The 23,243-nt window shown below is 40.2% G+C and overlaps 1 protein-coding gene and 1 long non-coding RNA gene across 2 annotated transcripts in view; one reads left to right on the top strand and one right to left on the bottom strand.

The window, feature by feature from the left end:
* LOC116052891 (kin of IRRE-like protein 3) overlaps positions 1 to 23,243 on the top strand; it is a 368,756-nt gene that overhangs the window by 13,599 nt on the left and 331,914 nt on the right. The window lies entirely within an intron of this gene.
* On the bottom strand, positions 1,912 to 22,004 carry LOC118492989. Its single transcript, XR_004894915.1, has 3 exons — positions 21,787 to 22,004; positions 18,472 to 18,474; positions 1,912 to 1,922 (listed from the first exon to the last, which is right to left on the bottom strand). It is a non-coding gene; the product is annotated as an uncharacterized LOC118492989 (long non-coding RNA).

Below are 23,243 nucleotides of genomic sequence, written 5' to 3'. Positions count from 1 at the left end.
TCCTGAACTGACATACACAATATGTGTAGTATCGCTTAACATACTTTTGTTTTTTCCTGTGAACCAGAGTGTATTTCACCATTGTGTCTGGCTGTGAGTGAAGGTTACAGTAACTATGTGGCATGTTTGGCTTTCTGAGTTAAAGCTAATGAGAAACCCTCCTGTAGGTGATTGATGTTGCACAGTTGAGCCTTAAACCGCAGTGAAATTGGAAAAGGAGCTGAAGGCAAAGGAAAAGAGACACATTTTAAGGCTGTCTAGGTGGAAGGCCTGCCAACCAGTGACAGTCTAAAGATGGAAGGTGTTGCTTGTTTGGTTGAGCATTATTGTTTAGCATGTGTGTGCACTTTCGCTTGTGGTTGATTGCACGTTGCATCTTCTATTTTATATTTACTCTGATTTTGTTTGCTGCAATCATTTCATCATTCAGCAGCCCAGCCAAGCAGCATGAGGGTAAATAGTACATCAACCTATTTCTTCCTAAAGTATTGCAGACACCAATGGTATTCGCTGTTGCTGAGATCTCTGGCCGTGTTGCACTTTGCGGTCCTATCTGCGTTTCCTGGTACTGCTCAAAGAGGTGCTGGGGTAAACAAATGGCTGCAGTTAGTGACAGGCCGATGTGTTTTGTGTCGTACGACGGCAGGGACTTTGGAGAACTGAGCTGCTGATTTGATATGGGTAGGCAGTGTTTGCCTGCATTTTCCCGGCACAGCGCTATACCCAGAGCTGGCTCTCAACATTGTTGATGTAGATATGAATGTGTTTTTATTATATCTCTTTATTCAGAACATGACTCATTCAATCTCACACCAGTCACACAGATACACTCTAACACACAGCTGAACAGACATGTGCTCGTAGTTAAGGTCTTCTTTAGATGATCAATGTTGCAAAAGGGTTTTTGTTTGCCTGTGTACATGTGTGGACATAAGTATGCACAGTGCATGAGTGTGTGCAGAGAAGCATCTGTTTGCCTGTAGATCAGGCTCCACAACACCAATTACAGCCCTATGCCTCTCTTTCCCAATATAAATGTAAATCAGCCTTTTAACTTGTACACAAGAACTCCTGCAGGGGAAGGGAGACATGGAGAGCGGGAACCAAGTACCTCACCTCCAGAGAATGTGTTTCCTTGCCATTACCATGCAGCCCATCACAAAGGTGTTGTGCCTCTTGAATATACACTGTGGACACTTGTGTAGGGTTTTAGTTGTTTATTCCAGTTGCTACATAAAATCTGCTCACTCCCTGGCTGACTGAGTGGACCCAGAGATAGCTAGTCGATAAAGTAGCTCAGTCAGTATCTCAGTTGAACTGACCATTGTCTGCATCCCAGAGTGCCTGCATCATGATTCTCTTGTCATTAATGCTCGGCATTTGTCTGTGATCTGATGCCCATGAGGCACAAATCCATCTGAGCGTGCTCTGTTTAATCTTGCCTCATTATTTTTTCTATGCGGTAAACTAGGCGTGTGGGAGGAGGGGTGTTGCCTTTTTTTAATAGAGAGCAGAAGCAATCACCACAGGGGCTTATAATAAATGTTCTCTGCATGCTTTCTTTGAACCCGTCCACTTCAACCTTTGTAGATCTGAAAGGTTGTGCTCTGCAAGGACCTTTCTAATTAGCTTTATGTCCCTTCTGAGAAGCCTGGATAAAGTTTGCTTCTGAAGTTTTTAGTCTTATATTATGAATGGCATCAGACAAGCTTGGCCTCTTTAAATTCAAACCTTCCTGGCTGGGTAAATAAAATCGATTGATGGTTGAGACATTCATCCCTCCATTGAAAATGCTACTCGTTTATTAACAATTAGGACTCCTGTTCTACAGTACAACAGCTGATTATATGTCTACACACAAAATTCCAGCAGATCGAGTGATCAGGAATGATAAATAAGTTGATATTATTTTTTTAAAAAAGCTTATATTGCCTCCCTAAATTTGATTGGTAGAATAATAATCAAAAAACTGTGGCAGACACCATTATTGTAATGCCAATAATTGCCGATGCTTATTCTTTATTCACGAAGCAGACATTTCATGCTTGGGGGTACAATCCTTTACAGTGACAGAATCAGCTGCAAATAGAATCAAATATCAGACAGTTGGCACTCAAAAAAGCCTACTGATGTTTTGAAATAAATTTGCTGACACTTAAGGCCAAATTGCCCACAAAGGTCCAAATTAGTGACTGTACTGAAGCTAACATCAATAATACTGATCCAAAATGCTAACTGCCACCTGCTTGTAAAGATTATATTTATTGCCATCATTTAAATAAATTGGAAGCATTCATTGGAAGGTCCTTAAGTAATATGCTAACGTTATAGTTTTATATTGTTGGTAATAGGGCTGACGTCTCCAGGTCTGTCAAAAGCGTTTCTTCACAGACTTTACACAGAGTGCCATCAAAAGCCCAAAACTGACATGAAACAACTAGAACCAGTGTGAAAGCAATAATAAGGGACATACAGGAGATTAAAACAAGCCTGCAATATACTCAAAAAGACGTGGACGACATAAAAGCTGACAATGCTAAGTAAACTGAATGCTGCAATTTAATGCAGTCCGATATATTTAAAATGTGTGACAGTCTGCTTGTGGTCACTAATAAAATGGATTATCTGGAACGACAATCTAGGAGAAACAACTTGATAAATTATTCACAGATAGTCAATGTGGATTCAGACCAAACCGGTCAACATCTATGGTATTGGCATTAACTGAATTAATAGAAGAAATCACAAATTCTATTGACCAGAAAAAGCATGCAGTCATTGATCTAAGCATTTGACACAATAAAGTATGACATATTAATCAATAAACTTGAAAGGTATGGGATCAGGGGAGTAGTGTTAAATTGGGTAAGGAGCTATCTAAAACACAGGCAACAGTTTGTGAAGATTGGAGTATAAATTGGAATATATATTGGAATATAAATCTGAATGTTTAGACATTTCTTGTGGTGTCCCACAAGGGTCAGTGTTGGGGCCTAAGAGTCACACTAAGTGTCAGAATAATTATAATTTGTCTTATTTGCAGATGATACAAAGTTTTTTGGTTGTGGTGAGAATTTACAGCAACTTTTGGAATTGATTACTTCAGAACTAAAAAAAAATGGTCTGACAAAAACTAATTATCATTAAATCTGAGCAAAACACTAATCATGTTATTTGGAAAATATAAAACTAACACTCAAATACAGGTACAGATTGATGGAACTATTATTGAAAGAATATTTGAAAACAAATTTGTAGGTGTGACAATAAATGACAACATTTGCTGTAAACGTCATATAAGACACGTACAGTCCAGAAGTTTCAGTCCTGGCAAAAGCAAAAAAGTGCTCTGGATCATAAATCACTCAACATTCTGTGCTGTTTATTAATACTGCCATATCTAAATTACTGTGTAGATATTTGGGGAAACATACAAAAGTACACTACTGCCCCTATTTATACTTCAGAAAGAGACATAAGAATAGTGCATAATGTCAGATTTTGTGACCATACTAATATACTTATCTTATGCTCTTATGCTAATTCTTCAATCTGGTGGAATTTCAAACAGCTCAGGCTAGATATAATTTACTACCTGGAAATATCCAGAAAATGTTCTGTGAAAGAGAGGGGGTTTATAATTTTTGGGGGAAATTAAATCTAAAAACTTTAAGTACAACTATGAAAAAAATGTTGTATCTCAATTTGTGGAGTGAAACAGTCTGCATGCATGTTAAACTAAATCAATGTCCAAACATTATCCAGTTTAAACAAATTATGAAGCTAGAAGGGCTTTGATCACTACATGTGTGTAAATGTATGTATATAAGTATGTATGGTATGTGTATGCAAATGTCTTCAAGATAATTAAGGCTCTATGTATATAGCTGTATAAATTATAAACTGTATTTAACTGTAATTATGTTACTGTGGGTGTGAAAAGTGAGATGTGTCAAACTAGAATTGTATTAAGTTATTGTAAATAATTATTTAATTAATAAGCGGTAGGATTAAATAAGTTTATATACTTCTACCTACTCCTTTTCGCGCATGTGAATTGGACATTCGTTAAAGAAATTATTTAAGTTATCTTTTTCTCTTTTTTTTCTCCTTTTTATATTTTGTTGGATATGTTTTCAACAACTGCTGTTATCTTTTTTTGTTGAATATAACATGGTCAAAATAAAAAAATTAAAATAAATAAATGGTTGGTCGATATGCTCTTGTACGACCAAATTCTCATTGGTGGGACAATCTCTGGTCATACGAAATGCCAAACGCTCTTCTGAATTCACCCAACTGGGAGCTTTGGAGGTGCAGCGTTTTTTCAGCTAAGACACCTTTGTAGAATGTGGTTGCTATGATACAGAATATCCAAAGTAAATATGGCAGTGGTCAGCAGCATATGGGTCGGCCCTGTTCTTATTATGCATCCATGGTGGCACAAGGTGGAGTACTGTCTCTGGATGAAGGGAAGGCTGAAGCACGTAGGTAGAGAGGACAGATATATATGCACCAGCAGTATTCATTTCTCCTGCGTTGTTGTTGTTTAACACCTGTACATGTCGGCTGTGACGATTGGTCTTTGTGGTATTTGTCCCGCCCCTCCTCCCCTGTGATTGGACGGCTGGGTAAAAGGTGACAGTGACGAGCGCAGCGATTTACCTAAAGTTTAAAATTTTCAACTCTCTGCGAGCAGAAACTGCTCAAAACGTGCAGTACAGAGCAGACGCGCAGCGCCTTGTCACGCTGCTGCTCTTTGTAGCAGCGTGTGAATATGTGGCGCTCCAATTGCAAAACATTAAAAACATATAGTGGCCTCAGGAGAAACCGCTTTGATGGACACACAACACTACCAGGTAGAGTGCAATTAGTGCACTGTGGACCATTTAGTTTATCTAGAGAGAACGTTGAATACAGTCCTAGCTGGTAGCACTTACTTGGTAGGACAGAGAATTGTTATTGCTTAAGTCCACAGTAGCTGTTACTGCTAGTAAACACTGATGAAGTCAATTAGTGTAAAATTAGGTGTCAGGTACTGTCTTAGTAAAGTAAAAAAAACAAGAAGTGTTTTTATTATGTAACTTTATGAATCATGATTGTAGCCTTTAATTTTAACTCTGCTCATCTCCCATTATAACACTATATAATTTTTTATGCCACTTGTAACTTCTCCATTTCGGCATCTGCCTGTCATGGGAGGGTTTCCAGTCCAGATATGATGTAAATCAAATATAGCCACCATCTGAATAAAAGAAAAGGGCAAACAACATATCCAAATCTCACTGGGCTCATTCACCGCTGCTTGGTCCAGGCCCAAATCATAAACAGCCTTAAATGAGCCCCACTGTCCCCCATATCCATTAGCCTGGATCCAGCAGGCCCAGAGTGGGCATTAAATAAGCTGCTCGTTTTTTCATTAGGGTCAAAAAAAAATTAATTACAAAAACTCTGGCCTTACATGGAGAAGGCAAGACTCAAGCTAAGACTTGGTAAAGGCCTGCAAGCCTTGTCACAGTAACTGAGTTAATAAGCGAGGATGAGAAGCCAGGCCGCCTCTCAGGGCATGCTGGGGGAAAGTGGAAGTTGATAAACAGCGAAGCCTTTGGACTGAGAGTGTAGTTTGTTGTAGCCTTATCTAAAGTGAAAATGGCAGTGCTGAGGGTCTAGAAATGAGGTATGAGTCGGAGGTAACCTTATAATAGGTTCTAATGTCAGATCAGATAGCTGCTAGAGAAAGGTGGAGTAGCATACACTCAATATTTTATGTTTATCTCTGCTAGGCAGTAGGGGAGAAAACAGAGTGGATTTTGTTTGGGGAGTGTGTGACAAAAAAATAAAGAGTATTTTATGAGGGAATGGAGAACTGTTTTTCTCCACCTTTCTATTTCCCATTTCAGATTGCACCATTTTGTCAGTATGTAAAGAGGTGGGGTAGCAGTTGGGGTAAGGCTGGATGAGAGTGATCAACAGGCAGATGCTTTTCTCAAAGATTATGGTCACGTTGCTTTTCTTTATCTGTATTTCAAGACTTCACTTGCAACTCAATTCCCATCATGAGAGAGTGAGTAAAAACTCAGTATATTTTGATCTAATGAAGCATAGCCTAAGTTCTGGCAGGTCACGGAGTCAAGCTTGGCTATTATCTCAGCTCATAGCTGACAGTTCCTAAGCCAGCACACCAGCTGATGGCTCAGCTGATTCCCTCTTTTGATTGGATTTCCAAATAGCGCACTCTATTTAAACTGTTTTTCCCAGCTTGTCTTGCTGCATCTCTGCTAGCGCTTGCAACCCACCTCCACCCCAGCTCCTCCTTTTACATTCATGTTGTCTGACTTAATCAATGTCGTGTCTCTGTCATTGATGCTGCTCTGTTCTCTACCCTATGGGGATCCTGCACTGCTGCTCTCCCCGCTTAAGGCTTTCCATGCATGCACATGGAAGGTTAGGGAGGTGTGCTTGCCTCATGCTTTCCACGTATGCACGTGGAAGTGTGGGGAGGCCCCAGAACAGGCTCAATGGTGTTTAAGAACGTTGACTTCAAGGCACCTAACCCTAACCTTAACCCTAACCCTAAGCATTGCCTAATCCTAGTGCCTTCCAGGCAGCGCTGCCTGGAAGACAACATTGGGGGATTAAAATACCAAACACCCCAGAACAGAGCCATACTGCCAAATGCAAATTGCAGATTAATTAATCTATTTTGACAAAGTGGTCCTGACTGAATTTTTTTTTTTCATTTTGTCTTTAGATTTTTTTGTCAAATTCTACCCTAAAATTATGACTGGATGTTTGAAAACTCTGTTGGTTAGACTGTTGGTTATTTAGACTGTAGAAGCAGCAGTTTGTGGGTCCTGAACATTCTCTCCAGATTACACGTAAATCACGCTCTTCTTGTCCCTCTCAGTTAAAACTGAAAAAAAAGATTGGAAAAAAACTGACACTGAAAAAAGAGTGACACCAAGAGTGTCCCTAAACCACTTGACCAATCGCAAGTCAATCCCAGCTATCAATCATGACGTTTCACCACGTTTTTATAGCATCAAATAACTAATAAAAACCACACAATCAGAAAAATGAAACCTTGAACATCAGCGTGATCAGAACTACCTAAAATCATAGAAACCATCTTTTGGAAAAATACTGACATTTTCAATACTCCAGGATGCTGTAAAGTAGGGTTGGGCAATTCGCTTTCCGTGAAGACCCGCTCTACTTTGCCTCTAATTGGCTAGTAAGCATTGCCTTCATCACAGAATGTGGTGCAAGAGAAAGAAAAACACTGCCAGAGCAGGCTCAGTACATGCTTGCTTAATGCTGATATGGCACACTGATGAACAAGAACATTTTAAAATGGTACTTCATATTAAAAAGATTGCCGACCCCTGAACAAGGTTATTATAGTTTTGCATTTTTCATTAGTTTTTATTTTTATTTCGTTTTGACTTTTTGTTTTCAAATTCGGTTTAGTTTTAATTAGTTTTTATAACGGGTTTGCTAGTTTAGTTTAGTTTTTATTTTTTGAAAATGCTTAGTTTTAGTTTAGTTTTTTTTAGTTTTAGTCTTAGTTTTAGTCTTTTTTTGTGATATGGGTTATATTTCGGGGGATTCAAAAAGGTCAACAAAAACATACAATTTTAGAAATATGTATTCACAATGTATTCAACAATAACACCAGTAAATAAAATGTAGCCTACATATGGTCATAAATATGTAAACAGTACACAAGACGCAAAATGTGTAAGTGATGTGTTCCAGGAAAAAAAACTAAATAGCCAACAGACGTGAAGACATGAACAGGTGTTTTCAACTTTGGTTTGAATAAAGTGGCGAACTTTTTGAAGTCAATCGAGTCACACAGTTGTGTAGACATCCCAGTATCAATCCACATAATAACCCACGCTTCCTCCCGTTTTTGGTGTTCCTGCGTATTTACTAACCAGCAGCTGTCAGGTCGCCGATGAAAGCCTTCCTGTAGTGTTCTCTGTCATGCTGCAGCTGGCCCAGTATCCATACATCCATGCCCTGTATCCATACATCCATGCCCTGTATCCATACATCCATGCCCTGTATCCATACACCCATGCCCTGTATCCATACATCCATGCCTGTAACGTTACCGGGGTTAGCTTCTGTTGGGCTTTGCATTCTTCTTTACCTTGTTAAAGTAAGCTAGGTTAGCCTCCTAGCTTGTGTACGCTTCTCAAATGTACTTTCCAATTCATGGGATTTTTCCCTGTAATAAATTGCCCACATATTTTACCACCTTCCACTGCAAGGCGCTTTTATCTGACATAGTCATAATCAAATAGGACTGCCGCTTTCTTCCGACTTTCGGTGCCGCTATGATAGCACGGAGCCACGGACATGTTGTGTTCAATTTGACGTGGAATGTCGGAATTTCTGGATTCCCAGTCGGAAACTATACATGTCTACGGGAAATGTCATGGTCGGAGAGATATAACGTTATTTGCTCTATGAAAGATCGACAAAGACGAAAACTAAGGACATTTACTCGATAATTTTATTTTATTTTACGTAAATAAAGTTACAAATGTAAGTGAAAGAGATGATTTTGAATTTGTTGATTTAAATCCAGCTTTGTGCCATGGCAGTGTGTTAAGATGAACAGTGTTCGACCCGTGTAACAGAGCTGCGGATGTTTGCTGAGATACGCCGGATGATGCGAAATGCATCTCCGTGCACTGGCACCACGGAGGGAAGCCAAACACCATTCATCTAAACACACTGCCCACACAAAGGTGACACAAAGCTGGTTTCAAATCGGCAAAGTATCACTTCAATGACAAAAAATAGTCAACGTTGACTTTTGGTTTCACACGGGACACGAACAGCAGTCTCCTGGGTGAAAGTCATGTTGTTTGACCCATCCATCCACCCATCCTCTACCCTACGCAGACTTTCTCGCTCTTTATACTACTTCATAAGTCAGCTCAGACGAAATGGTGTGAAATTGCTTGCAAAAAGCAAAAACTGCGTATTGAAAACATCCAAAATAATTTAAGAAATTAAAAATCATATGCCATTTGGTGGTACCAGGTTGGCCAGCGCTGTGGCAGATGGGCAGCTCATTCAGCCACCAGATCACCCCACCCAGGTGCAAAAATAAGCCTTTCAGTTGCTCCTTTGTACCTGCTGCTATCAGATTGTACAACAGCAGTGAAAACTCTGGCTATAACTTGTACTTTATTATGTTAATTGTACTTAGTGATGGTGGTCTGTATTAATAAAGAGATCAGCCTCCCGCCATCTGGGAGAAGGTACCGGAGCCTCTGAGCCTGTTCTGCCAGACTGGCAAACAGCTTCATTCCCCAGGCAGTCAGGAAGCTCAACACCCTACCTTCTCTCCCGCCCCCTCCCCTCTGCCCCCAAGAACTCTGGACTCTGAACCCCCCATCAGGATCAGCACTGGTCACTTTATATATAAGAAGACACTCAGGAACTCTTCCTTTTATATTGCAAATTTTCAAAGAGTTTCTATACTGTTTGGTTTTGCCTTAAAGGTGCAGTAGGTAAGAATTATAAAACTAACTTTCTGTCATATTTGCTGAAACTGACCCTATGTTCGAGTAGAACTACATGAAGAAAGTAATTTAAAAAAAAAAAATCTGGCTCCTCTGGCACCACCTACAGCCTGTAGTGTGATTTGCAAAAATCCACCGCTCCCTGTTCAGATGCACCAAACAGGGCCAGGGGGGTGTCTAACTGTGTGTCAATCACTGCTCATGCACACGCATTAATTCCCCCTTGTCGGGGGAGGGGCTTAGGAGACCGTTTTGGGCTTTAGCGGAAAGGGAGGAGGGACTGAGAAGTTGTCGATGTTCACATTTTTTGGCTAAGTCCTGGATCCTCACAATCTTACCTACAGCACCTTTAAATTTGCACTATTTGAATCTGTTACTGTATTGTATATATTACTTATCTTTTTTAATTGTATACAGTATATTACTTATCTTATATATTCGGGTCAGAGAGAAACATATTTTTGATTGCTCTGTATGGCTGGCACATATTGCAGAATTGACAATAAAGTTGACTTGAGATGAATAAATATAATATAGACTATGATGCAAACATCAGTGACATTACTTAATGATATCTGTTACTGTGTCACTGTTAAAACAGACTTGCTGACTCTGCTGCTGATGTCACTTTAACCACACCACTGGCTTTTTCTACAGCAGCAGTCGGTCCATCAAAAGGCAGCAGTGACACATTTAACATCAAACAATTAAACGTGATCACATTGCCCCATGTAAAGCCTCACGGCAGTGGCTGGTAATCAGTACATTTTATGATTGTGCGTAATACTTTTATGATGGGTCTGGATTATGGGTTTAGATTATTGATCTTTTAAGCTTGTGAGCTGAAATGCAGCCTGAGATCCTCAGGCAAAGGTTTTCAAAGCTGTTTCATGGTTCACAGTTTCAAACCAAGACTTTCAAATGGCTGAGAAAACTTTACCCAAGGATCCCAGGCTTCATTCCATCTCATATGGGCTTAAAAGATTGATGAGGTAGTCAGAAGATATGTAGGTAGGGTGAGCTCTCAAAAACCACATCAGTGGTACAAAGTCAGTCTGTCCTAATTGCTTTCTTCACTAACATCATAACAACAACATAGACTTCATTTCTTGAAATTTTCTTGGGATTAAGATTTATGAATTCATGTTCCTGTTCACCTTTTCAACATTTAATAAAACACTAACATTTACAAACATTTGAGAATAATGGTTTCAATGGCTATTTGTTTTAAAGATTTTCATATTAACTAAGATGTCTTCAGTGCAATAGCAAAAATATGTCAGAATCTGCATCAACTGGAATTATTACCCAGAGCATATCGCCACTGTGATTTAGCTCAGTCCAACTGTATTTCCTGCACTGGTTCTTTTAGTTTCCCACTGTTTCATCCTCTTTCCATTAAAATGGATGATCTTAATGTTTTTTTTTTCTTTTCCCCTCTCTCTTTTGTGATAGCTTTTTATAGATGCCACATCACTCCGCTTCGTATGTGTTGGTATCCATTTGTGTTGGGGCCTGTTTCTGCAACTCCTGCAACGAGGCCTCATTGAAACTCATTTAAAGGTCATTGGCCAGCAACCTTGGGCTGCCATTTGGCCCTAACTTGCTTTGAGGGGGGGGGGCAGCTTGGTTGTAATGGTAACAGTTCTCAAGGTCTCCAGAATGACTGCACAGGCTTATCGGGAAGGGTTTCATCAAGGCCTAGCTGGCTGCGAGACAGAGTGCAAAGGAAATTAAAGAAAGAGAGGGCCTAATGTAAATCAAGAGGAAATCATCAAGTGGAGGGGACTGGAAGGAGCAGGAAGAATGTTATTATCAGACAGAGGCCATGAGACAAAGAAGGGTAAGGGCCTGATGGGGGCTGCTAATGCTACTTTGTCAAATGAACATTAACTATGATAGACAGATGACACATTGTTTACATGATAAGTGTGAACATTATGTTTATCATAATCAATTGGGTTATGTGACCACAGCAACAAAGTCCTTTTCACCCATTAAACCTTACCTAAAGCTCCTTATCTTACACCTTCTATCCACTGCATTACTTTTGTAGGCAAATGTAGGTCTCTCACACAGTATGAAACATTCATTATCACATTTTAAGAGATTGCTGGATCTTTTTCCCCATTTGGGGGAAAGAAAGAACAAAACTAAAAGGCTAACATGACGGCTGGTTCAACATATTACATCCATCTTTCCATGAACCAAGAAGAGAATATTGTTTCTCTTGGAAGTGCAGAGCCACAGAGTTGCAGGTCTTGGCAATTGAGGTTGTGTATAACTCTTGGCAAGGTAGCGCACAGCCCTTTAAACTTTCCTGGGGGTTGCCCTTGTATGAGGCTCTGCTTCATTGCCTAAGAACATTTTGCCTTAATGTTAAGTGTCTAGAGGCATGGGATGTGAGTGAGGTCAATGCCAACCGCCAGTCAAGGCTATTTCCCAACGGCCAGACGAGAGAGTTCAAATGAAAACATGTTGATGAGCAGATCCATGGCTGCTTTGAGTACTCTGAGCTGACATGAGGTCAATCTAAAAGACTGTATCTCTAAATAATAGACAATCTCTTAATAATGTCACACATATGTATTACCAAGCTTTTAGGCAGTGCAGGAGAGGTACTTTGGGGGGAAAGCAACAAAAAAATGCTTCACTGCCAAGGTGCCACTTCTAATTTGTCAAGTGGAATGGCAAGTAGGAGGGGGGGGGGGTGTTGTGAAGGAGCTTTGACAAGCCTGGCATCTCTGGGGGAGCAGGAACTCTGTCAGTCTGATCAACTCACATGCAAGCCAGCTAAACTTGGGAAATGGAACCAAGGAATCTATGTGTCTTTGAAAATCACTGGTCCTGAGAGTGAGTGGCATATGATAACAAGTGTAAGAGGTAAACTAACTGCTTATCTGCACACTGATTGGCCAGCAAAACAGGTTTCATTCAAGTCCTTCACTTTGCCTTCTTTTCTCCTTTCTCCTTGCTCCTCTCTCTCCGGCTACCTCACTGTGTCTCCCCATCTTGAACCCTGTGGGAGTACGGCACTTGTCAAACCATGTAAAACTCAAAAGTCTTGACATGACAGCGGCAGAGAGAGATGCGATCATTAAAATCATTAACAGACAATGGCATGGAGAGTTTAACGCCACACAAACCTCTCTGGTGCTGCATACAGTATACAATTTGGAAAATCTGTATAGCAGGAAGACTGGATTGAAGAAAATGCAAATGAGGTTAGTCAAGCAAAAAACGTCAGAGGCATGTGGTTGTGACTTCAACATAGTGGAGAAGGTGATCGGTCCTAAGACTAAACAAAGAAGGAAATCACAAGTCAGCCTACAAATTTTCAGTTTGTCCATAACTTAAGAATTGTATATCCTGTGTGGTTATATCTGCAGTGAACTGACTTTCAAGCAGTAACAAGCGTCAACTTTGTAACACCAGCAGATATTGAGAGAGATTGGTAGTGCTGAGTGATTTCAGCGATCTAGCCTCGCTCTTTAAGCACCTTGGATGACCGGTGTGTATTTATTGGGCCCAGTAAACGCTTCAGGTGTTTTTTCCATTAACACACAATAACTTGTGGCAGGGTGGAGCAAAGACCTTTGACTTTTGCTTACCTGTAAAACTGCCTTCCACCACAGCATGTCTCTACCCTCACACCACATTGCCAAAGTCTATCTGTGTATATGTGTATGTAAAAATACATATAAACTGTTTTCTGATGATTGGAAGATGCAGTCTCTCTCAAACAACCCATGTCTCTACTCTCTTTCATTCTCTCTTATCACTAAATGCCACCACAGCAGAAACGCTCACTCAGGATTTAAACTCATTTAGCTGAATGAATTGAACGTGCAGGTGCAGAAATGTAGCCTGCAGTCTTTTTGCATACCTAAGAAAAGGAGAGGAACATATCTGTGTTGTAGTCTATTCCAGCAACGTAAATGACACTCCTGTTCACACACTTCGATCTCTCGGCACACACTTGCACTGTGCAAGTTGCATTGTTAATTATTGGTAGTCAAATGAATCAAAACCTGTTACAGCCCTGAATGTTTTAGGTCCTATCATTGCAAGGCTAGTAATATCTGAAAATGTAACCAGTCATACATTCAGGATGTTGGCACCTCTGAATGGAATTTAAATGGCAGTGCTGTGATTCATCTGTCCTTGGGATGCTGAGAGCGGAGCATTTATTGATGATGGGTAAAAGTTATCTATCATCAAAACATCTATCATAAACCTTTAGTGGGTCAGGTATAATGGATACATTTGTATTTCAGGGGTCATCTTATGACAACTGCTTGTCATATATATTTTGTTTTTTAACATGTACTGTATTTCCAGAGGGAGTGGTTGCTGAGGATGCATGCTTTTATTGTTTGTGGTTTCTTTTCTTTTTTTTAAAAGAAAAGCCCTGAATTTGCACCGTGCAATCAAAATCGTATAGCTAGCCAGCGCTCCGTAGCTGGTGCGGGCCAACATACTGTAGCTTCTGTTAGCAGTCCCCTGGCAGGCCCTGAGCAGCCAGGCGAGTGGGTGACGAAGGAAGCGTAGCGCTAGCTCTAAACCGGGGAGCGCACATGGCGGTGGTCGCTCTAAACCGGAGCCTATGGCTAACCACCAACATCTTCACCTTTCTAACAGTTTCTCCCCACTCAGTGATACCCTCCCTGAGAAGCTAACTCTGGTTATTGGGATCTCTATACTGCGGAACGTGAAGTTGGTGGCTCCAGCAGCCGCGGTCATGTGTGTCCCTGGGGCCAGAGCGGCTGATGTAAAATTAATGTTAAGTCACTTTGTGCATATGCAAAGACAATGTCGGACGGTTTTCTCTGGACCCCTGCCAAAACAGATCAGCGATGACATGGACAGCCGCATGTCATCTTTCCAAAGCTGGTTGTCGGGGTGGTGCCCAGCTAATGATGTGGGCTAAGTAGATAACTGGAGGGTGTTCTGGGGAAAGCCTTGTCTGATTAGCAGAGACGGCATTCGTCCCACTTTGGACGGAGCCGCTCTCATATCAAGAAATCTGACCAAGTCTATTATCAGTCATAAACCATGAAATCAGTAATCAGAGGTGCAGTGCTACACGCTTTTCTGTGCTTCCGTTGGAGCTGTCGCCACTCATAGTCCCATAACCACAGTGTCTGTCCCCCGACTCAGATCAGTTAAATCAAAGGTAAAAAAAAAAGAGGAGCTATACTTAAGAACCTAATTGGAATTAAAACAACTACTGCAATGATAGAACAGAATAGGAAAATTAGATGTGGACTATTACATATTAGATCTCTGTCTTCTAAAGCAGTACTAGTAAACAATTTAATATCAGATAATTTATCTATTCTATCTTACTGAAACATGGCTGTGCCATGAAGAATATGTTAGTCTAAATGAATCCACTCCTCCCAGTCATAATAATACTCAAATTCCTCGAGGCTCAGGCCGAGGAGGGGGAGTTGCAGCCATATTTGATTCAAGCTGTTAATTAATCCTAAACCTAAACTAAATATTAACTCGTTTGAAAGCCTTGTTCTTAATCTTCATCATCCAACATGGAAAACATTACAGCCAATTATATTTGTTGTTGTTTACCGAGCTCCAGATCCGTATATGAAATTTTTATATTATTATATGAGTTTTTATCATGTGTAGTCCTTAAATCAGACAAAGTACTTATTGTAGGTGGATTTAATATCCATGTGGACATTGACAATCATAGACTTAGTACTGCTTTCAACTCACTACTAGATTCAATTGGTTTCAGTCAGAGAATGCGTAAGGCCACTCACTGCTTTAACCACAGCCTCGACCTTGTGCTGGCATATGGCATCGAAATTGAAGATTTAATAGTATTTCCGCAGAATCCTTTATTATCAGACCATTCTTTAATAATGTTTGAATTCTTACTACCAGACTATACAAAATTAGATAAAAGCTTCTACACTAGATGCCTAGCTATATCTAACTTTAAGAAAGTTACTCCAAAAGCATATAACTCAATGCTGTGCCTTAATATAACAATATGTTATATTATGTTATGTTATTATATGTTATGTTAATTTTAGTCCCTCCCAAGTTGATAATTTTGCAGACAGTGCTACAGCCTCGCTACAGACGACTTTAAACTCTGTTGCTTCTCTCAAAAAGAAGATGATGAAGCAAAGGAAACTAGCACCTTGGTATAACTCCCAAACTTGCAAATTAAAACAAACCTCGTGAAAACTTAGGAAAGTAAATGGCGTTCCACCAATCTGGAAGAATCTCGTTTAGATTGGAAAGATAGTCTGAAAACATATAGGAAGGCCCTCAGAAATGCTAGAACAGCCTATTACTCATCATTAATAGAAGAAAATAAGCACAACCCAAGGTATCATTTCAGCACTGTAGCCAGGCTGACAGAGAGTCACAGCTCTATTGAACCATCTATTCCTATAGCTCTGAGTTGTGAGGACTTCATGAGCTTCTTAAATGATAAAATTATAACAATTAGAGATAAAATTCATCACCTTTTGCTCTCAACTTCTATTGACCTTTAAATGCAGGACTGCTAGAAAGAACGACAAGACCTGACATATACTTAGACTGCTTTTATCCTATAGACCTTCAACAATTAATGTTAAAGGTCTCTTCAGCTAAGCCATCTACCTGTCTCTTAGACCCCATCCCAACTAGGCAACTTAAAGAAGCGGAACCCATGGTTAACACTTCATTACTAGATATGATCAATATGTCTTTATTAACAGGTTATGTACCGCAGTCATTTAAAGTAGCTGTGATAAAACCTCTTCTGAAAAAACCCACCCTCGATCCTGAGGTCTTAGCCAACTATAGACCTATATCTAATCTTCCCTTTCTCTCCAAGATCCTTGAAAATGTAGTCGCTAATCAGTTATGTGACTTTCTACATAGCAATAGTTTATTTGAGGATTTTCAGTCAGGATTTAGAATGCATCATAGCACAGAGACGGAACTGGTGAAAATTAACGACCTTCTAACTGCTTCAGACAAAGGACTTGTCTCCGTACTTGTCTTATTAGATCTTAGTGCTGCATTCAACACTATTGACCATAGCATCCTGTTACAGAGACTGGAACATTTAATTGGCATTAACAGAATCGCGCTAAGCTGGTTTAAGTCCTATTTCTCTGATCGATCTCAATTTGTTAATGTTAAAAATGAATCCTCCAGGCACGCTAAAGTTAGCCATGGCGTTCCACAAGGCTCGGTGCTTGGACAAATTCTATTCACCTTATATATGCTTCCTCTATGCAATATTATTAGAAAACACTCAATTAACTTTCACTGTTATGCAGATGGCACCCAATTATACCTATTGATCAAGCTTGACAAAACCAGTCAGTTAGCTAAACTTCAAGCTTGCATTCAAGATATAAAATCCTGGATGACCTACAATTTTCTGATGTTAAACTCAGACAAAACAAGGTTATTGTGCTGGGCCATAAACACCTCCAAACCTCATAATCTAAAGATATAGCTACTCTGGATGGCATTGCCCTGGCCTCTAGCACTACTATCAGAAATCTAGGAGTTATTTTTAATCAGGATATATCCTTTAACACCCACTTAAAACAAACCTCAAGAACAGCCTTTTTTCACCTTCGTAACATTGCCAAAATTAGGAACATCCTGTCTCAAAGCAATGCTGAAAAACTAGTCCATGCATTTGTTACTTCCAGGCTGGACTACTGTAATTCCTTACTATCAGGTTGTTCAACTAAGTCCCTTAAGACTCTCCAGCTGATCCAGGATGCTGCAGCGCGTGTTCTGACAAGAACTAAGAAAAGAGATCATATTTCTCCTGTATTAGCTTCTCTGCGTTGGCTTCCTGTAAAATCCAGGATTGAATTTAAAATCCTTCCCCTGACCTACAAAGCTCTAAATGGTCAAGCACCATCATATCTTGAAGAGCTCATAGTACCTTATTGTCCCACTAGAGCACTGCGCTCCCAGTTAGAGTTAGTTGTGGTTCCTAGAGTCTCTAAAAGTAGAATGGGAGCCAGAGCCTTCAGCTATCAGCCTCCTCTCCTGTGGAACCAGCTCCCAGTCTGGGTTCTGGGGGCAGACACCGTCACCACATTTAGGAGTAAACTTAAAACTCTCCTCTTTAATAAAGCTTATAGTTAGGGAATGAGGAGTTGCAGCGTTCGTCTAGACTGGCGTGGGAGTGTGTGTAGCCACAGTCATGGCGTGCCCCCTCCCTATCTCTGCTTCTCTTCATAGAAAGCTTATATTTAGGGAGTGAGGAGTTGCAGCGTTCGTAGACCGGTGGGGGAGGGTGTGTAGCTTCATTCACGGCGCGCTCCCTCCCTCTCTCTGCTTCTCTGCAGCTCTTAGCTATGCTGTTATAGTTTTAGACTGCCGGGAGACTTACTTTGACACGCTGAGCTCCTCTCTCCTCTCTCTTTTCATCTGTGGGCAAATACTTGTTACTAACCTAGCTCTGGGGTGCTTGTTCCCCTGGAGCCCTTCCCTTTCCCTGGATTAGGGTGGCACCTAAGTCATGGTTGCAGCTGTCGCTGTGGTCCTGCTAGGCGCCCTGCTACACCCTTTTATGCCCTGCAGTGCCCTGCTACGCCGCGCAGTGTCCTACTACGCCACGCAGTGCCCTACTACACCCTGCAACGTGCAGCTACGCCCTGCAGTGCCCTGCTATGTCTGTCTATGCCCTGCTATGTCATGCGTATTTATTGTGTTTATAATTGACACTGTTCATCATACCCCCAACCAGCACCAGCAGACAACTGCCCACCAAGAGCCTGGGTCTGTCCAAGGTTTCTCCCTAAAAGGAAGTTTTACGCACCACTCAAGGTTTCTGTCTAAAAGGGAGTTTTTCCTCGCCACTAAATGCTTGCTCTTATGGGAATTACTGAAATTGTTGGGTCTTTGTAAATTATAGTGTGGTCTAGACCTACTCTATCTGTAAAGTGTCTCAAGATAATTCTTTTTATGATTTGATACTATAAATACAATTGAATCGAAATTGTGAAGCTCCATTTAATCATCATACAAGTAATACAAAGGGTTATGTTTCTTTAGTTTTGGTTAACTGGCACTTAAATGGTAGAAATTATCGTTCTGTGGGTTCTTGTCTTTGCATTGCTGTCCATATGTGTGCAGCAGTTATGGAAGTGGTGGACGTTCAGTCTTTGTTATGTCCAGCATTATCTGGATGGTTCACTCAATGATATTTGGGAAATCAGTTTGTTTTCCACTGTTATGCGTTGATTTTTAATTTCCTCTGCACTGAAAAGATTTGCTGCCAGTGAGTGACATACCTGATATCCAAAACCTGTTTAATCTACAACGTCAGTGCAGGAGACACTGTTGCACACTCAATTTATGATGATGGTTGATAAAATGGCTTGATGTCTTGCCTAAAACAACATTAGAACAAAGGCTGGCTATGCCTGAGTTATTGGTATTAATCTGCATGAGACAGAGAGGAAGGGTAGACATGGGGACAGTCACATATTACTCAGTAGAGATGAAGCCATTCTTTTCTTCCCCTGCCTGAAAATATACCCTTTGATTTCCACAGCCAGCCAGGGCATTGTCATCTCATCATGTGTTTTTTTCCCTCTTTTTTTCTCACCAGGACGTACAGTGGTTGTTCTTAACTGTTGTTCTGTTATCTCCCTCTACCTCCCTTGCATCCATTGTCACACTGGACACTCTGTCACTGTCAAATATATGCTGTCAAACTGAGCTTTTGATGTGACAAATGATTATAGTGCAGTTGCAGTGATCCCAGTAGTGAGAGGAAGGTCCCTGCAGACAGAGAGAGAGAGTTGTCACCCTTGATGCTCCACCCTGACTTCACCAGGGAAACTTTAATCATACTGGAAAAATCAATGTTGCCACCAGGTTTGATGATAAAGAGAGATACCTGCTTTTAAACAAGAGCAGGTTTGAAGCCTTGAATTGTTAGGCTTAGGTTTGGATCATCAGCACCCATGGCATCTGTCTGAGGCAGATGGGCACAACCATAGACTGTAAAAATAGTCTAGGTAGGTACGTAGCATCCGTGACGTTACCCATTGGTTTGTGGACAGCTGTTTTTAAGCCTCGAGTTTGGCGATACGTGTTTCGCCATCTTGTTTATGCCATTGTTGTTTATGGTTGCAATGGCGCTGCGCTAAGGTAAACACTAAAGAGGGAAAGGTGCCGATTTTTTTCAATCCTTCTGAAGTGGTGGAGATTTTCCTCGCAAGTAGACACGGACCTCCGGGTACTGTCGTCATTTCTCTCGGCAGTCTTTTCCAGCTAGCCAGAAGTTACCAACTAATGCTAGCAGTAGCTAGCTAGCATGGTTGGCATAATTTTTTTGGCATTTTAGGCCGATAGGACAGCTTAAACATGAAAGGGGAGAGAGAGGGGGAACAACATGCAGCAAAGGGTCAGCAGGTCGGAACCAAACCAGCGGCCCCTGCAGGAAGGACTAAGCCTCTGTATATGGGGCGCATGCTCTACCAGGTGAGCTACCCAGGCGCCCTGAACAAGACATTTTTAGGCAACCAAATGTTACAACTAACTTTGTTGAAGTGAAAACACAGTGAGAGGGTCAAAGTTTATGAAAACATGGACAGCCAAAAACAAGTTGAGGTTTATTTTTATGTCCACAGTGTTAGCATGGTTAGCATTGCTAAGCCTCTGTCCTGATTGACAGGTCCTAAAGCCTCCCCTGCTTTATCGTCTATTTTAAAATAAATGGGACCATCATTTACTAAATAAACATCATGCTGTATTGAAGAAGACTAGCGATTAAGACTAGCGATTAAGATTAGGGATAGACCGATTATCGGCCCTGGCCAATTATCAGCCCGTTTTTTGGCAGGTTGCAGATTATCTGTATCAGCGTTTTATTTGTCTGATAACAGATAAAGTTAATTAATTAAAAAGTGTGCTACTTTGGCTACAGCTCTGTGTCTGTCTCTTGGCTTCGGTTTCACTCACCACTGAGTCTGACTTAATGTCCCGCCCACAACACTATCTGACTATCTTTTTACTGTGTTATGTTCTAATTTATTAAATAATTGCTTAAAGCGTTTAAACAAATGTTTGTGTTGGAGTTTGTAACATTCCAAAATCTTAATTTTGACTTAAAGAGTTTCATTTTCACTGTAAATGCATATCGACTCGGTTATCGGTTTCATTAACTACTAGTATCAGCCTTGAAAAACCATCATCGGTCGATCCCTAATTGAGAACATAAACTCATTAAGAAAAATTTACTGAGGTTATAAATCAAGTGAGAAGTAGGCTCATTTTCTCATAGACTTCTATAGAAACAGACTTCTTTTGGAGCCAGTGGAGTCGCCCCCTGCTGGTAGTTAGAGAGAATGCAGCTTTAAGGAGCTTCAGCATTGGCTTCACTTTTCAGACTCAGAAGCTCTGTTTATTATTTTTACTGTCTATGGGCAGAACACTACCTTTTCTTTCTATTTCTATTCCATGTTTGTATTTTCTCCCCAGGTGGGTCTCCTCTGTCTTAGTAAATGAATGACATCCTGGCTTCTTTGATATCATTATTTATGTGAACATATGAACTACCAAAACTGGTGCAATTTAACTTCCCTTTGTCACTGTCATGAAAATGTCAAAATTAGTAAAGTTGCAATCCACCATATGCTGCGGATAAAGTAAGCGTCTCTTTAGCATGCCAATGAGCAAAATAATGCATACACAACCACACATTTAATCATTGCCATTGTTCTCTTCTGCGACATTAACATGATTTTGTATTCATAACCTAAACAAGGAGATGTCTGCTGCACAATGGACTTGCCCAGAAATATGTGCAAATCAATTACAGGAATACTCACCTCAATCTAATCTTCAGTAGCTTTGTTATATACATTTTTAACTATGCTGTGATTGAGCTATAGATAAATACCTTCCTAATCTGGTACAGTCTGGTATGAAGCAAAAGAGACAAAATAAGTAATTTTCATTCAGAAAGGGGTGATGAAACGTTTGTTCATCCTGTGCTGGCCTATTCTGACTGATTGTATTTCAGGAGAAGTCCTAAAATTTTGTATCAGTTATCTGTTAGGTGATTGTCATAAAGTAGCCTATGCTCATAAGCCTGAAATGCAGGCTCTTTTTAGGTTATGAAGTGTATATTCATATTTTCATATTCAAAATATATCAGAAGTGGAGGGGTCTACTGCTCCTAAGCCTCTTCCAAAGTCGTTTGACTTTATTTCCGACACCATTTTCACACTGTAGATCAGTCACTGTGTTCAGTATATGTTGTTCACAGTCTATGTTGAGCTGCTGCGGGTGCTGTACTAGTAGGAAGTTATTCTGCGCATGCGTGTTACTCTGTAGGCTGGCTGGACATGTAGCTCCAGTTGTGTGTGACTGCCGTTCTGTTATGTTGCATCCTCGATGGTCATTAAACCAAGTTTGAAGTCAGACAACTTGTTTCCATTCATTCAAACTTCCAACACTGACTTAATTGAGACACACCCTGTCTGAAGGCTCTAGGCAAAGCATTTGTATTTTCAATACTGTATTCACATTTTAAATGGAAAAACTGCCCTATGAAATGAGTCTATATGAGTCCCAAGTCATGTAGTTTGCTCATATTTAATTTGTAATGCAGGTTCAGAAATGAACTGCCATTTTCTTTTTCAACATTATTATATTGCTACATAACGAAGGATAGAGTGTTGTGTACAGTAAGTATTTATAACTATATTTTGATGCACAGTGTGAAATTGGCACGTAAATACAGTCTCCTTTGGCAGTCAGCGAGAATGGAGTCAAATACATGTGCTCTGTTGGTCTACTAGCTTCCTGGGAGTAGCTAAGCTTAATGAAGTAGTTAATTATGCTGCAATGTATCGGGTTTGGTCAGCCGCCATTCAATTACACTTACTGGAAAGGCAGCAGATACCCAACGGCAAACAAATCACTCATATGTGCTCAAGGTGAGAGGAATGTGAACAAAATAAATACAGCTTTTTTGGAAGAGAAATTTCTTTTGATGGTGTACAGTCACAGAAGGATGGGAGACATAGAGAGAAAGGGGTGACATAGAGTCTTCATACAAGTGCAGAACTGTACAATTAACTGCTCAGTAACTACCTACCTGTAACACTAACAACAATAAATGGTAATAATAAATAAATGGTGATTTTCTGTTGAGTTCAGTTGAGTTTTTAAAGTAAGCCACTACACATGCATCTTTACAGCCTCTCCATGCAGATTCACAACTAAAGCTTTGGCCGAGTTTAAAGCCAAGGATATGCAGTCGTAGAGGCTGCGGGATTTTACTATATAATTACAGTAAAGTAACATTACTTGAACTATAGTATCCCCTCTCCCTGAAATTTCAGTAACACAGTAAATCCCAAACTGTATTTTTCTTGCAGAGTAACATGAAAATATAAAGAACAGATCCGTTTTATTTTGAAAACAGTGTACAGTGTGGGTTTGGGTTATGTTGCACGTAATGTTTTATTTCTATTTATTTTTAAATAACACAGTGGCACTTTTCCTTTTGATAAAAGATAGAGCCATATTTCTTCCATTGTATTTAAAGTACTGCACTTTAATTTCAAGTGGAAAAACTAATATTTCCATTAAGAACCGACACGGTTTAGGCTACTGTTTAAAAAAAGTGCTAGTTGAACTCATGCTTCACTTTATGTTGATGGCCTTATTCTATAATGT

The sequence above is a fragment of the Sander lucioperca genome, chromosome 13, assembly GCF_008315115.2.
Source record: "Sander lucioperca isolate FBNREF2018 chromosome 13, SLUC_FBN_1.2, whole genome shotgun sequence".
Classification (NCBI taxonomy): Eukaryota; Metazoa; Chordata; class Actinopteri; order Perciformes; family Percidae; genus Sander; species Sander lucioperca.
Note: the sequence above shows the minus strand (reverse complement) of the source record. Positions and strands in the feature narration are given on the sequence as shown.